This window comes from Ursus arctos, unplaced genomic scaffold (assembly GCF_023065955.2).
Source record: "Ursus arctos isolate Adak ecotype North America unplaced genomic scaffold, UrsArc2.0 scaffold_22, whole genome shotgun sequence".
Classification (NCBI taxonomy): Eukaryota; Metazoa; Chordata; class Mammalia; order Carnivora; family Ursidae; genus Ursus; species Ursus arctos.
The window spans coordinates 45,743,742-45,758,849 of record NW_026622897.1 but is presented as its reverse complement, the minus strand read 5'-3'; positions in this window follow the sequence as shown (position 1 = coordinate 45,758,849).

Sequence of the window (15,108 nt, the reverse complement as noted above, 5' to 3'; positions counted from 1 at the left end):
AGCACAGAGCAGCACTTCATTCCTTTTTATCACCTAGTAATATTCCATCGTACGGATAGATCACATTTATTAATTCATTCATCAGTTGATTTGTTTTTCCTTTTTGACTATGGTGAATAATGTGTCTATAATGTACATGTTTTAGTGTGGACACATGTTTTCTATTCTCTTGGGTATATACCTAGGAGTGGAATTGCTGCATCATATGGTCATAACTCTATATTTAATGTTATTTTAATTTTCAGTCAATGAATTGGCTTTTCGTCACTTCAGTCTCTTATGAGCTTATTTGTTTGCGTTCATACGAGAGAGAGGGCTATCTGTTGATCTGGCAAAATCAGGCCCTAAACCTCCAAGCTAGAGTCCCCAAGTTCTCCTGACTGCCAGCCCTGTTTTCTGGAAAGTTTTATGGACATATTGAAGATGATCATGTTGCCCACAAATTGCCCTTCATTAAAAAGAGTCTTTAAGCTAAAGACTATATTTGTTTCCATGGAGATGCAGCAGCCGATTTAGCTTTGCGCAGAGATGCCCTTGAGCATATGTCTGAGGAGGCTTCTCCAGATGCTGTGCTCTGCCTCCTTACAGAGGCAGGTGTGACCTAGAACATCTTGCTGTCATTTGTTACATAAAATGAGTACAGTCACTTGCTTTTTCTCCCTACCCTTGCCTTGCCCTCTGCATAGCTGCTGCGTGTTGCAACCACCCCCAATGTCTCTGTCTTTCCTGGAAGTCAGAGTGTTGGCAGGGTTGGAATGAGCATTGGTCACAACAGAGTTTGGGGAGGGGGTGAGCTGGTAAGAACCCCGTAGTGAAGCTTTGGGAGCCAGGCGAGCAGTTGAGGGCATAGGTGAGTCTAAATGGTGAGGTCCTTGTGTACCTGTGGGCCACTGGACACCTGCTCACTCTCTGGGTTATGTCGTACTTATTTTTCCTAATTTTTAAGTCTTTTACTTAAAATAATAATATGTAAGGAAATGCAAGGAGGAACAAATAAAAATAAATCATCTAGCTCCAGAGATAAACATGACTAATTTTTTTCCAGATGCGTGTTTTTTCTCTTTAAGCAAGCAGGATTGTGTTCTAACATTCTACACAATTTGTATCCTGTTTATTTTGTTGTGAGCATTTCCTCATGTGACTCAACACTGCTCAAAAACACCATTTTAAGTGGCTATATGCAATTTTGCATTCATCATTTGGGGGAGCCACTGTTCAAAAGATTTATTCTCCCTTCCCTGACTAAACCTGTTAGTTCTCCCCTATTGTGGTTTCAGAAATGAAATTAGAACCTCTTTGTCCTGGGGGGGGCGGGGGGGGTTGGAGAGTGGAGGGACTAGGTTTAACACAACAGACACACACAGTAGGGGGTGAATTACCACCGAAGTAGTTATCTTGCTTGGCTCTGCTGGCAGCCTGGCCTGACATCATCAGCCTCGACCCCGCACCCCTGCCTGCTTGGCCTCTTTCCACTCTCCTGGAGACTGAGTCCCTCCTGATGTGCAACACGACTCTGTAGTCTCTCAACTAGGCAACTCCAAGAGAAACATAAGCATTCTTATTGAATGGTATCTGTTAAGAACTGCTATTCAACATACTTGCTGCCTTCACCTATTGGCCAAACTGGGCAAGAGCTCTGGTCACTCCACGGTACTTACTGTGATGAGATGCATCTATGAAAATATGAAAGCTCCCAACTGGTCACCTCCCCCTTGAACGGTTCTACTTGCTTTTAATGGAGAATCTGGAGGAAAAGGGAAGAGAGGGTCATAAGAAGTATGTGGCAAGGAGGCCTATTGGAATTGGAGGGAAGTGTTACAAGACACAGAAGGATAAGCTGCTAAATGGGAGGCAGTGGGTAGGAGTGAATGAAAGGATTTAAGAAAGGCTCTGACTTTGTGTTCCTTTCATGGCGTTTGAGATTTACAAGGAAAAGAGTTGAGTTATTTTGAAATACTTTTAGTAGCATGGACTGTGTTTCTTCACAACATTTTGCTAGAAGTGAACCATGAAATTTTATAAATACCACAGAAGCAAGTAAGGAGTGGCAAAGAAGTCCATTACCAGTCAGACAAGAAGAGTCCAGAAGCAGGTGAGGTTTGAGGCTGGCTACTTTGATATTGCCAGGTGCCCCAGAAGAAAGGTAATAAAATTGTCAGTATAACATTAATACATAAGTTTGGCCAATTCACGGGCTTAAAAAGTTGGGGCCAAATTCCTATCTCATCTCATTTTATCATCTTGATAATTTTTTTGTTCCATTGTTCAAACATTCATGAGAGAAAATTTCCCCTTGCTAACTGTCAGACCATGCATAGCATGCATTAATTGTTGTTTATAATTTCCTTCTTCTACTCCCTTATAGGTTTTGCAGAAGGTGGGATGGCTTAAGAGTCAGAAGATCCAGGTCCTATTTGGCTCATTTCTGGTATAATCTTAGAAAGAGTTAATTTCTCTTTCTGACTCCTGGTGCATAGTGGTTATGGGGTGTGGAGTCAGAAAATCATGGTTCAAATCCTGGTGCTGTCACCGACTAGCTGTATGAACTTGAGAATATTTAACTGTTCTGGATCTCAAGGTCCTCATTTGCGTATTAGAGATCTCCGGTACTTCATGGGGTGGCAGTTGGGGCAGTTGTAAGGATTAAAGTAGATAATACATCTGAACTGTTTAGCACTATGCCAGTTATATAATAAGCACTAATATAAACTTTTTGTTATTTAACATGAGAAAGAAAGGTCAGATAATCTGAAATAATCATCACTTCCAGCTCTAACATTCCAGGATCAGGAGGCAAGGTGATTAATGTAGAAACAAGGAACAATTTAGGGTCAGAATTATTTTGAATTCTGGGCGCCTGGGTGGCTCAGTTGGTTAAGTGTCTGCCTTGGCTTGGGTCGTGATCTTGGGGTCCTGGGATCAAGTCCCACATCGGGCTCCCTGCTCAGCAGGGGGCCTGCTTCTCCCTCTCCCACTCCCCCCAGCTTGTGCTCTCTCACTCTCTCTCTCTCAAATGAATAAATAAAATCTTAAAAAAAAAAGAATTATTTTGAATTCTGGTCCTACCACTCATAGGTTCTCTGATTTGGGTTCTTATCTTACTTGAGCTTTCCTTTGGTCACTTATAAAATGGGGATAGTTATACCTCCCATAATCGTTAAATACTGCGAACATGACACGTGGCATATAATCTGATATAACTTAATTTTGTTTTCCATAGTTCCTTTAAACCTTATTCAGCGGATGATATGCTTAGTTTTCTGCCAGATGAAATCTGGTCAGATTTTGAAAATGTTATGCTTACTTTTAGGCAATAGAAAGTCTGAAGATCACTTTAAGCTAAAAAAACACAATCTCTATTTGGTTATTAAAAATGACCAGTTCTAGATAATAATCTATTCCATGAACTTAAGTTAAATCTCCCCTACTTGCAACTCAGTCTGAAGTTGAGGTAGCTGTTTGGCCTCTGCTTCTTTTCTTTTTTTTAAAAGATTTTATTTATTTATTTGAGAGGGACAGAGTGAGAGAATGCATGCTTATAAGTGGGGGGGGGGGGAGGGAGAAGCCGACTTCCTGCCGAGCAGGGAGCCCTAAGACACGGGGCTCCATGCCTGGACTCCCGGATCATGGCCTGACCTGAAGGCAGACGCTTAATGAACTGAGCCACCCAGCCACCCCACTGGCCTTTCTGTTTCCATTCACGGTTTCCCTTTTCCTCTGGCATCTATTTCAGTCCCTTCCTGGGTCAGATGCAGCAGGAGAGGGGATAATAGGAAAAGGGAACATAGCTGGTGCAGCTGTTTCTTTGGCATCTCTGAGTTGCTGGGGTGCGATTACTGATTCTTACTATTGTGGGCCATTTCCGTGGGTATCTTTGAAAGCTGTCCTGTGGACCTCTCTCATGTGCAACCTTGTTTCTCAGACTCTGCACCCCCAGCTTCTGATTCTTTAGTGGTGCACTCCAACAGACTAGCTAGCTGGTGGGTCCCTTCGTGCCCACTAGGAAGTTCTCCTTGTGAGAACCTCCACATGTGAAGGCCTCCCCAGTGGCATCTTCTGTATGGTTGCCATCTGCTACATAGAAACTTTCCACTCATCAAAAATCTCAGGGACTGGGATCTGATCTCAAAAGCTCCAGCTTTACCAGCTCTGCTACCAAAGGAGTCTCTCAGCCCATTTCTCTGGGCTGCTAGATTCCCAGGGTGGCACTCAAATGCCAAATCCCTGTGTTCTCCAAACTCCAGAGGACAAAGCTTAGGACCTGTATGTAGTCATATTTAAACTTATTAAACTTGAGTTCAAAGAACAAGAATATTCCCTCTCTGTCCCCATGGAGGGGGCTACCAACATGCCATTGACTTCAAAATCCTCCTCACAAAATCAGTATTCAAAATCTTGTCTCTCCTTCAACAACCTGGTATTTGATGTGTGCAAGTTGTCTAACCATTACTTGGTCGCCAATTTTGAAACTTCCTCCTCATGGTGGGTCTAGCACTATTTTGTATCTGATATTTATCATCTTGGCTCCTCAGTCAAAACTTTGATTTTAACATACTGTTTTACATTCTTTTATTTTGGTGATGAAATAATCTATGGAGAGTGCTTGGTACACAGAGGCACTCAGAAATCATGAGCTCCCTTCCTACCTTCTTCCTTTTAAAAATTCTATAATAAACTGTACTGAGCATGTAAGGGAAATGAGAATACATCCATTCAACAGATATTTATTGATTATTGATCACAGTTTCTGCTCTGTGGGGTTTGTCATCTACTGGGAGAGACAGAATATCTTCTTCCATTAATAATAAATAGTACATTGCACAGTGATGTGCAAATTATTTATATGGCTCTCCACTGCACTCTGGGCTCCTTGAGCGAAGGATATTCAGCATAACCCTTAAAAAAGTTGTGTTGAGTTGAACTAATAGAGAATACTAACTGAGCCCCTGTTATGTACCAGATACAACACTATTTTACCAGATAGGATATTCTCCATTTGTTCTTCCATTTGACCTAGTCTCTCTTCTACCCTTCTCCCTGTTCCAGGAGACTAACCTATCTGGGCTCCTTTGCCACCTGAGATCTGGTTGGCCCTCATTGGAAGGTGAGAGAGTGAAGCAGTAGAAGGGAGGGGAAGAGTGAGGTCAGGGATTTACACTTCTGGCTCTCTTCTTCCAGTATAACTTCAGGTTGGTGATATTCCCTGATCAAAGAGGTCATAGTAGCTATTGAAGTGCACCTCTCTTCACAACTTTCTCTTTCTGGAATTTGGGTAACTGCTTTTTCTCATTGTCTTTTTGGATCTAGTGGTGATAACAGCCACTGGGTACTCTAGGACTCTTTTTGAGGTCCCTACACATGCTCCTGCTGGTAAATATTTTAACAACCAGGTCTCTGGGGCAGGGGAGGTAGGGGGAGAAAGCCCTGATTTGTAGCATTTGTCAATTTCCGTGGTGCAAATATTCCCACCACGGCTGATTTCAGAGTACCAATGGGATATCACTGGGCATGAAGTTGGGAAAAGATCCACTGTAGAATGTATTATATAATATTCCTACCACACAGATATAATAGACATTAAATATCTGCAAGAGCAGTTATGATAAAATGTAGTAAGATAATTAGGAAGTAATGGATTTTAAGTATTTATTACCTTTGTTCTAAATATAGTTTATTTAAATTTACACAATTTTGTTAATAATGTCCATGTTTAACAACTGGCTTGCAAAAAATTCCTGAAAATGTAACTTTTACTGCTTATGAGCTGGCACCAACATACTACTTCCTGCTCTGCCCTCATCTCCCAGAATTATGGTTTTTTAAAAAAGGTTTATTTGTTTATTTATTTTAGAGAGAGAAAAAGACAGGGAGAGGGAGGGAGAGAGGGTTTGAAGCAGACTGCAGGCTGAGCATGGAGCCTAAGTCAGGGCTTGATCTCGTGACCCTGAGCCAAACCCAAGATTTGGATGCTTAACCCATTGGGCCATCCAGGCACCCTTCCCAGAATTATCTCAATATGCTTGTATGGTGTGGTTGCTGTTGGGACCCTAATTCACTTCTGATCACCTTATTTAATTTATGCAACAATTTTTGTGCATCAGGTGCTATTACCTTTATTTCAGAAATGAGGAACTTGAGGTTTAGAGAGATTAAGTAACTTGCCCTACATTACACATGTAATAAATTCTGGAACTGACGGTGACTGAGTGGCTCATTTGGTTGAGTGTCTGACCCTTGATTTCAGCTCAGGTCTTTATCTCACTGTCCTGAGTTTGAGCTCCGCATAGGGCTCTGTGCTGGGTGTGGAACTTACTTTAAAAAAAAAAAATCTGGACCTGAAATACAAACCCAGGCTAATTACAAAGTTGGTGGTCTTCACCAGGAAAGCAATACAAGGCAGAATGTTTTAAAGTGATCTAAGAGTATTTGGAATTATAAGGGAAGGAAAAAGTATACGTGGGATTTGTACAGAGATTGAGGAGGGGTAGAAAAGAAACCAAATACTAGAGGGTGCTGGATGGGCAAAGGCAGGGAGGTGGGAGTTTTCATAGATTTAAGCACAATGGGTTGAAGCTATTTATGGAGTGTAGGGTGATAGTAATGGAAAGTTAATAACCAAGCCTGTGGAGGCTAACAGGTTATTTTGAAATTGTAGAAAAAAAGACTATCAAGTTTAGTCAGAAAAACATCTCTCAAACAAGAAAGGCAAACAACCCTGAAAACAAGTACCAAACCACAAATGCCAGAAAGTACTTCACTCTGGCATTTGAGTCCCAGAGGAAGAAAAAAAAAATCTTATTACTTCCTAAAAAAATGTAGATATTGGGATATTGATGGGACAACTTTCATTTATAAAGTTATTATAAGAGACTGTGGTTGTTAATGGATTTTTTTTAACCTGTTCTCTGGACACTGAGCAATCAGAGACTTTACTTACCCCATACCCTTGAGATACTGTCCTCCAAACCCCCTTTACTTGGAGAGTACTTACTTATCCTTAAAGATCAACTCCGGTATAAAGAATATTGGATCCAAATGGCAGATTGATCACATGCATTTATTCTTGGAAACTGAGCACTGATCTGCAGGCTGCCCTTCCACAATCCATGCACACAGGGTTTACCTCACTGGGGAGAGTCCTGTGCAGCCCAAGGAGGGCTGGGAGCCTCTTGGAAACTGTGGCCCCTTTGGCAGGGAGTTTTGGGGGGAAGGAGGAGGTCTATAAAATTTTGGAACATCAAAGCTAGAAAGGGTTTTCTCTGGGCTAGTGCCTCCTTGGTGGTCACTATAAATAATGATAGGCCAAGTACTTTCTAGTACCTCCCTAAACTCTGAAAACATCAACTATTTACCTGCTGACGCCCGCTCAGGTGAACCAAGACATCAATATTCCTGTCTTAGCAAAAGTGGTTTTAGTGCACAGTGGTAACACTGGTTATCTTGTAATGATCAGAAGTCCTGATTGTTAGTTTGACTCTGGGTAACAAAAAATGAAAAAAATCATCAGGGATAAAATAGCAGTAGTGGAACAAAATAAAAAGTACTAATAACTAAATAATGGCAGGCATTTTTATGATCTCATTTCATTGAGGAAGAAGTTGAGACTCAGAGAGCTGAATGAACTTTTTTAAGACAGTAAGTTGTCTAGACCAGTAAGTAGGGTTGAGACTTAAATTCTGAGTGATTAATACAGAAGGTGAGTTCTTGACTATTATTTAAATGTTATCATGAGGAGGAGGGGGCTTCTACATAAACCATAGGAATAAGAGGAGACTTCTTAATGGAAGAAGTTAGAAAAGTAAATAAAAACTGCAATTATGAGTCTAGATTGAACTGAATTCAAGTTTCTAAGAGTCTCTAATGACTTAAAATCCCAATGAGTTGACAGGGAGATCAGTAGTAGCATGTGTTGTAGACAGAGCCCTGGACAGGGAATCAGGAGAGCTGGATCTGGCCCAAGTAGCTAGATCATAGTTGGGAAAGTCGTTTCCCAACTGGACCCCTAGCTGGGCCTCTCTCTCTAGCCATATAGATGGACTTTCTGTAGCCAGTTTCCTGGGGAGCAGATTCTGCCAGGTCTCTCAAAGGCTGTCCCCAGAACTGACACAGCATCACTCTTGCCACATTCCATTCAACAAAGTAAATCACAAGGCCAGCTTAGATTCCAGGGGATGGGAGATTGACTATCTGTTGATGGGGGCATGGGGAGGGCAGCATGTGCATACAGGAATGGAGGAAATGTTGGCAGCCAAGTTTAGAGACCAGCTACTACACATCTTATGAGCAAAGAGTTCCATGGTCAAGTAAGTTTGGGAAATCTGGATTATACACAATTCAGAAAGGTTTCTTAATAGTAAGACTTAGAGTTGTTACATGCTAATTGAAGTGCCGAGAAGGATATAAAATTGGTAGCAAGTGTGAGAGGAAGCAAAGGGAGGCGTATAATTATTGCTTTCTAGCCGAACTTTGCCCTTCCTGATCTTCTTATACAGATCAATATGAAAAAAGTGGATAAAAATATAACCAATAGGAAATATTTATGGTTAAACTGCTTACCGCAGACAATTGAAATCTTTATGAGATGTAGAATGTCTTTAGGAAGTTGTGAAGGATCCCAACTAGCTTTAGTATTTTCTCTGTCGTTCATTGGAAACAGCCACTTTTCTTGCTAATTAAAGCCTCCTTCAGCACAAATTGAGATTCTGGACTTGTTGCTGAGGAAAAGTCTATCTCATTGCTAATTAAAATGATTTCTTCCTGCCTTCAGAATCAGGTCTTTTTAATGAGTTCCAATTAGCTGTGGGAAGATAATGAATTTTGGGATGACTTTTCAATTCCTTGCCTCATATTAAGCAACAAGTGTTGTTTTCTTGACTGTCTGGTCAACTATAAAGCACAAAAAAGACCCACTGGGGTGACTGATGCCCTGGAGAGATATGGAAGCTGCCTGGTGTGGAGGGAGAGAACAGACTGTGGAAACTGCCTGACATGGCTGTGAATTCCTGCTCCTCTACTTACACAAGTTGCCTAAAGTCTCTGATCTCAGTTTGCTCATCTCTAAAATGGAAATAAAAATACCCAAATTACAAGGTTTGGGGAGAAATGAAATATGATGTTGTATGTTTGCCTTTTTGTTCCAACCATTCACTCCACCAACATTTAGTTACTGAGTACCTGATGAGGGGCAGGCAGTGGACTATGCATAGAAAAACTCTTGTAAAGAGACTGACCCAGCTCCCCAGCCCAGGACCCCAGTCTTCTGCTTAGATGGCAGACAACATGGAGGGCCAGTGGCTGCATAACAATGGTGAGGAAAACCTGAGGACAGAAGCCCCTGTTAAGGAAGTGGGACAGAGACTGAACAGGAGACTATGGCATCAAGAGTATTTTTAGAATTGCTGAATCACTATATTGTACAATTCTACAGTTATAGAATGGAATTACTATATTGTACATTCAAAACTAGCGTAGCACTGTATGTTGACTAAACTGGAATTAAAAAACTTAATTGAAAAAAAAATATTTTTAGAGATGAGCGATACCAGTGAGTCTGCATATTGGTGTGAGCCAGCAAGAGGAGGACAGACTGGTGAGGGAGAGCCAGACTACAGACCATGAAAAGGCAAATGTAGAAAGATCCTAGCGTCTGTTGATGAGCTGCCCTTTGACAGACGAGCAGAGGGTGTAGGACACTTGCCAACGCCCTTTTCTGAGGAAAATTCCTCCAACAGCTCTGACATTCCATTGCCCTTTTCGTCCTTTGTGCTTTTCTCCATGGACTAGAGGCTCCCAGCTCTTCCTTCCCAAATTCATTCCCCACAACGGCCACCAGAGCGAATATTCAAAAATACAAATCTGGTCTTAAAAGGTGAAGTAGCTCCCCGTTGCCCTGGGGATGAAAGCCACACTCACTCACCTCACACGTGAGATGTTCTCTTTCTGGCCTTTCTTGCCAGCTTCTTCAACATTTTATCAAGCTATCTATGTAGCAGCCAAGCCTGGCTCCTGGCATTTTCCTAACAGTGCACTCTCTTTCCCACCTCTATGCTTCTCTTCCTGCTTCCCCACCTTTTCCAGCTCCTTCCTTCCTCTTCTACTAGCATACTCCTGAGGCACAGCTCAAATGCCAGGCTTTCCTGATGCCTCCAATGAGAATTCGTTGTTCTTTCCTCGTTCTCACAGCAGCTGCTGTTCTGCTCCCAGGACAATGCTCCACCCTCCAGGCTGGTGACACAGCTTTGCCCACCTGCCTTTCCCACTGGATTGTAAGCTCTTGAGGTCAGGGGCCATGACCAATTGAATTGTGTAGTCCTGTTCCTCTCCACCCAGATGAAAAAATATTTGTGGAATGAATGGTTGCTTTCTGGACCAGGCCTCCATTTCTTAAGAGGAAAGCTGTGAACACCTGCTGTGTTGCCTGTTTAGCTCTCCTTCTTTTGGGGTCTAGAAATAGCCCTCATTCCTTGAAGGCCTGCCTCTCTTCAATTCCCACCAGCTGGAGTTGGCTCCCCACCCCTACCCCAGGCTCCCACTGCAGCTCCTTCTTCATTAACGTGAGCTGCCTGGCAGACTTCCAGAACACTTCTTGATTAAGTTGGTTAGAGTTTATGGTTAGAGGGGAATGGGAGAGAGTTCATGGCTCACTGTGTCCTCTTGGCAGTAGGAAGGAAAGGGTTCTTTGGGTTTATGTGGTATGTTTTGACCTCTCTGGTTTCCATGATAGTGTCTATTATTTCCATGACAATATTCCTTGTCCGCTACAGGGATGCTTGCCCCGTGGGCATTTGTGTCTGAAGTCAAAGCTGGTATTGCTTACACTCTGGTCTCTCTAGGCTTTGGCAGAGGCTGCAGTAATTCTTGGCTGCCAATCTCACCTCTAAAACCTCCACTGAGCCTCTGCATATCCTCCCTTGTCTTCTGGCTGGGGTGGGATGGGGTGTAGGGCAGGGCCCATCCTTCTTAACTGAGTCACCTCTCACCACAGATCTCGGTTGAAAAGCTGGCTCTCAGACTCAGTTACCTCTGCTTCCCCTTCTCAGGGCCCAGTGGGAACTCCTGGCTTCCAGTATTTCCCATGGAAAGAGAGGGCAGCCTAGGAGTGATGAGCTTTGTTTGGCCCTTTCTGACCATGCTGTATCTTGAGTTTTACTTTGATGTGGCTGATCTCCAAGTTCTTATGGATATATTGGGGTGCTTGGCCCACAAAGTGACCTCCTCCCAGGATTCTAAATAGGAGGGCCAATTAGTGTCCTAATTGTTCTCTTCAACTTGCCAGAGTTTCTGCCGAGGGAGAGGAGCAGAGCACAGTCTGATTGTCCATTCCTTCATCTTTCTGCTTCCAGCCCACCTTCTATCTTCAGTAGCCTTGGATTATAACGGGTGGGCTTCTCTTTTACTTCTATTTTGCATACTTTCTTTTCTGTCGCTAGTTTTTTTTTTAATACATTATTCCTCTGTGAAACAGATTAGACTATTTATTGAAAGAGAGAGTGCATGAGTGGGGGTGGGGTCAGAGAGAGGGAGAGAGAGAATCTTAAGCAGGCTCCTTCCTCAGCGCAGAGCCTGATACAGGGCTCCATCTCACGACTTTGAGATCATGACCTGAGCCGAAATCAAGAGTTAGATACTTAACTGACTGAGCCACCCAGGCACCCCTCTGCCTCTAGTTTTAAGGCCTTCCCTTATTTATACCATGGGAAAAATTCTCTATCAGGATGGTATGTAAAATAAGAACAAAAGAAATGCTGACTTTCAAACCCATTTTGCCTTGTTTTAAAATGTCGGTAGCTGATTACCACCTTATATTCCTTCCTTAAGAATCCAGTTTCCCTTCTGTCAACCCCATTCCCCACCTTCTGCCAAGAAAGGTAAGTAACTTGGCTAAGGAGAGGATCAGGTTATGTGGATAGAAAGCTGCACTAATATTTTCCAAATATTTCCTCTTATATCTTTGACTAAAGAACCCTAATTTATACAAGCAGCATGATACACACTTCACAATTTGCTTCTGGATAATTTCATCTCTCCTTTTTTCCAATGCCTTTCCAACTCAAGGGAGTTGAGCCAGAGGATAAAGAGACACAGATGGGACCATCACCTTGGCAGTGAGTGGGAGCAGGAGACTCAGGTCAGGTTTGGTGAGCAGAAGCTAACCCCTCCTCATGATGCATCAAGTGAATGTAAGTACCTTGGAACCCAGGAGCTCCCCTAAACTGTCAAGGTCATCAAAAACAAGGGAAGTCTGAGAAACTGTCACAGCCAAGAGGACTGAAGAGACATGATGACTAAGTGTAATATGGTATCCTAAATGGAATCCAGGAGGAGAAACAGGTAAACACTAAGGAAATCTGAATGAAGTATGGTCTTCGGTTAATAACCTATTATAAACATTGCTTCAATTAATCAGGACTAGTTAACAATAGAAGAAACTGGTTGGTGGATATATGGGAATCCTCTTTTTTTTGGTACTTTTCCTATAAATCTGTTCTTTTATTGTTTTAAAGATTTATTTATTTGAGAGAGAGAGAGAGGAGGGGCAGAGGGAAAGAATCTCAAGCAAACTTGCCCCACAGAACACGGAGCCTGATGCAGGGCTTGATCCCATGACACTGAGATCATGACCTGAGCCGAAATCAAGCATCAGATGCCCAACCGACTGAGCCACCACAGGGGCGCCCCTAAAACTATTTTAAAATAGCTTATTGGGACACCTGGGTGGCTCAGTCATTAATCGTCTGCCTTTGGCTCAGATCATGATCCCAGGGTCCTGGGATTGAGTCCTGCATCAGGCTTCTTGCTCAGGCATCAGGCTTCTTGCTTAGCGGGGAGCCTGCTTCTCCCTCTGCCTGCCACTCCCCCTGCTTGTGCTCTCTCTCTCTGACAAATAAATAATTAAAATCTTTTTTAAAAATTAAAAAAATAAATAAAATATTTCATTTAAAAGTGACTAGCATTGCAACATGTGGCATGATGGGAAAAACATTCCTGATAAACAGGCATCATTTTTTGTCTCTCATGTCATAACTGGGTATATTCCTTTAATTCTTCAAGACTGTTTACTTATTGTATGGGGGCGATAATGCCTTTGTCACAAAGCTGTGGCAATGATGAAATGAAATAGTGCATCTGAGGTTCTGTGCCCAGCACAGGGAGAGCTCTTGATAGCTTCTTTCCCTTCTCTTCCTCTCTCCACCCCTCTCCCTTCTCCCTCTTCCTCCTCCTCACAGCATAAGGCCAGATACAGTGCTCTGTAGCTTTGCTTGAGGAATAGTTTAAAAAAAAAAGTTCATCTACTCTTTAAAAAATTCATTCATTCATTCATTCATTTGAGAGAGAGGGCGCCCGTGTGTGAGAGAGTGGGGCGGGGGGAGAAGGAGAGGGAGAAGCAGGCTCCCTGCCTGAGCAGGGGGCTGGCACCAGGCTGATTCCAGAACCCTGGGATCCCAAAGGCAGCCTCGATTGAGCCACCCAGGTGCTCCTAGTTTGTCCACTCTTAGACACCTTTTCTTGCTTTTTGTCCCTCAGTTCTGATCATGTCCTTTGATAAGCTAATTCCTGCATTTATCTTTGCTGAGAGGTTCTTTCCCAATAACATCTTTGCGTTTTTGACAAAGTGACTCATTCCTGACGTGGGGCAGGGGGACAGTTTATCCAGTTAGGAGACAGATGGCTATCTGCTTGTCCATCCCGCTGGCCTTCTGGCCCTTTGCTGGTAATCACTGCTCCAAATCAGATCCTTAATTGACATTCACAGAGCCTGTCTGGAGTAGCCAGAATGGACATTGAACAAGAGAAGCTGAAGCCTGATCTTGAGACCCAGCTCTGCTGCCAGCATGTGAACTTGGGGGACACTCCCCCTTTCCCTAAATCCTAATTTATTCATCTCTAGAATGGGGAGGCAAGTGGACTTGTCTCTTTCACAGTGCGTGAGGATCAGTGAATAAACATAATAATGACAGCTAATACTTGCTGGAAATCACCTGGCAGGGCTCAGGGATTGATGAACTTTTTAAATAGCTTTCTCCTCACAGCAGGTGCTATTATCAGGTTTCAATGAGAACATTTGCCCTTGGATACGTTAAGGGCCTTGTCAAAGGTCACATGGCTAGTAAAGAGGAGGGTCAGAATTTGAACCCAGGTTTGCTGGTCTCAAGTCCATGTTCTTCCCCGTGATGTTGGATTGCCACTTTGTGGTCCTTAGAGGCGCGTGCCAAGGATTGCCTCGTCAGGTGGTGCAGTGGAGATAATCAGTCTGGATTTAAACATAGATCAAGTATTTTGTATAGAGGACTTTTGCAGTCCCTCCCTCCACACTGGAGTACTAACAGACTGGCTGGGTTCCTATGTTTCAGGACCACACCAAGCTATTTGCTTATTCCAAGAGATATCTCTATTCTCCTTTTCTGCTATTTGCTTTTTTGTTTTTACCATGGTAGTTAGTAACTCACTTTCTTGATTTTAATGAATTTTTTTCCCCAACGCTCCTTTCTTCACGGTTGATTCAGTTTTGTAGACTAGTGTGTCTTATACTTTAACCTGCATGGAATCACTGGGGAATCTTGTCAAAATGCAAATTCGGATTCTGTAGATCTAGGATAGTGCCTAAAACTCTATTTCCAACAAGCTTCTCACCTGGCTCACAGACAACCTCCATGGACATTTCCCTCTCTAGACCAATGTTGGGGTGGACTGACCCTTGTGGTTGTTATGAGTGCAAGATACCTTCAACTGTAACCATCAGGAAACTTTGAAAGGACAAGGTTTACTACTCACCTATCAGGGAGGGTGCAGCACGCCCTGGGAGGTGGAGACACTCAGGAAGACTGTGAGGAGGGAGGGAGAGAGAAAGGGTGGGTGACCAGAGTTTTGCAGGCTTACTCTTTACTGATACATTTAAAATGTAGGAGCAAAAGTTAAAGCTCCAGAAGGGAAACACAATCGGTCAAAAAGTCAGTTATCTAATACTAGGAGCGGTCTCTCAAACAAAGGAATTTGGGGGCGGGGCCTGGCCCCTTACCTAGTCGCTGTAGCTGGTAATGTGTTTATTGGAGACAGCTGTCTGGGAAGTGGCTGCCTTGGCAATCTAAAACCTTAAAGTCAGACACTTGC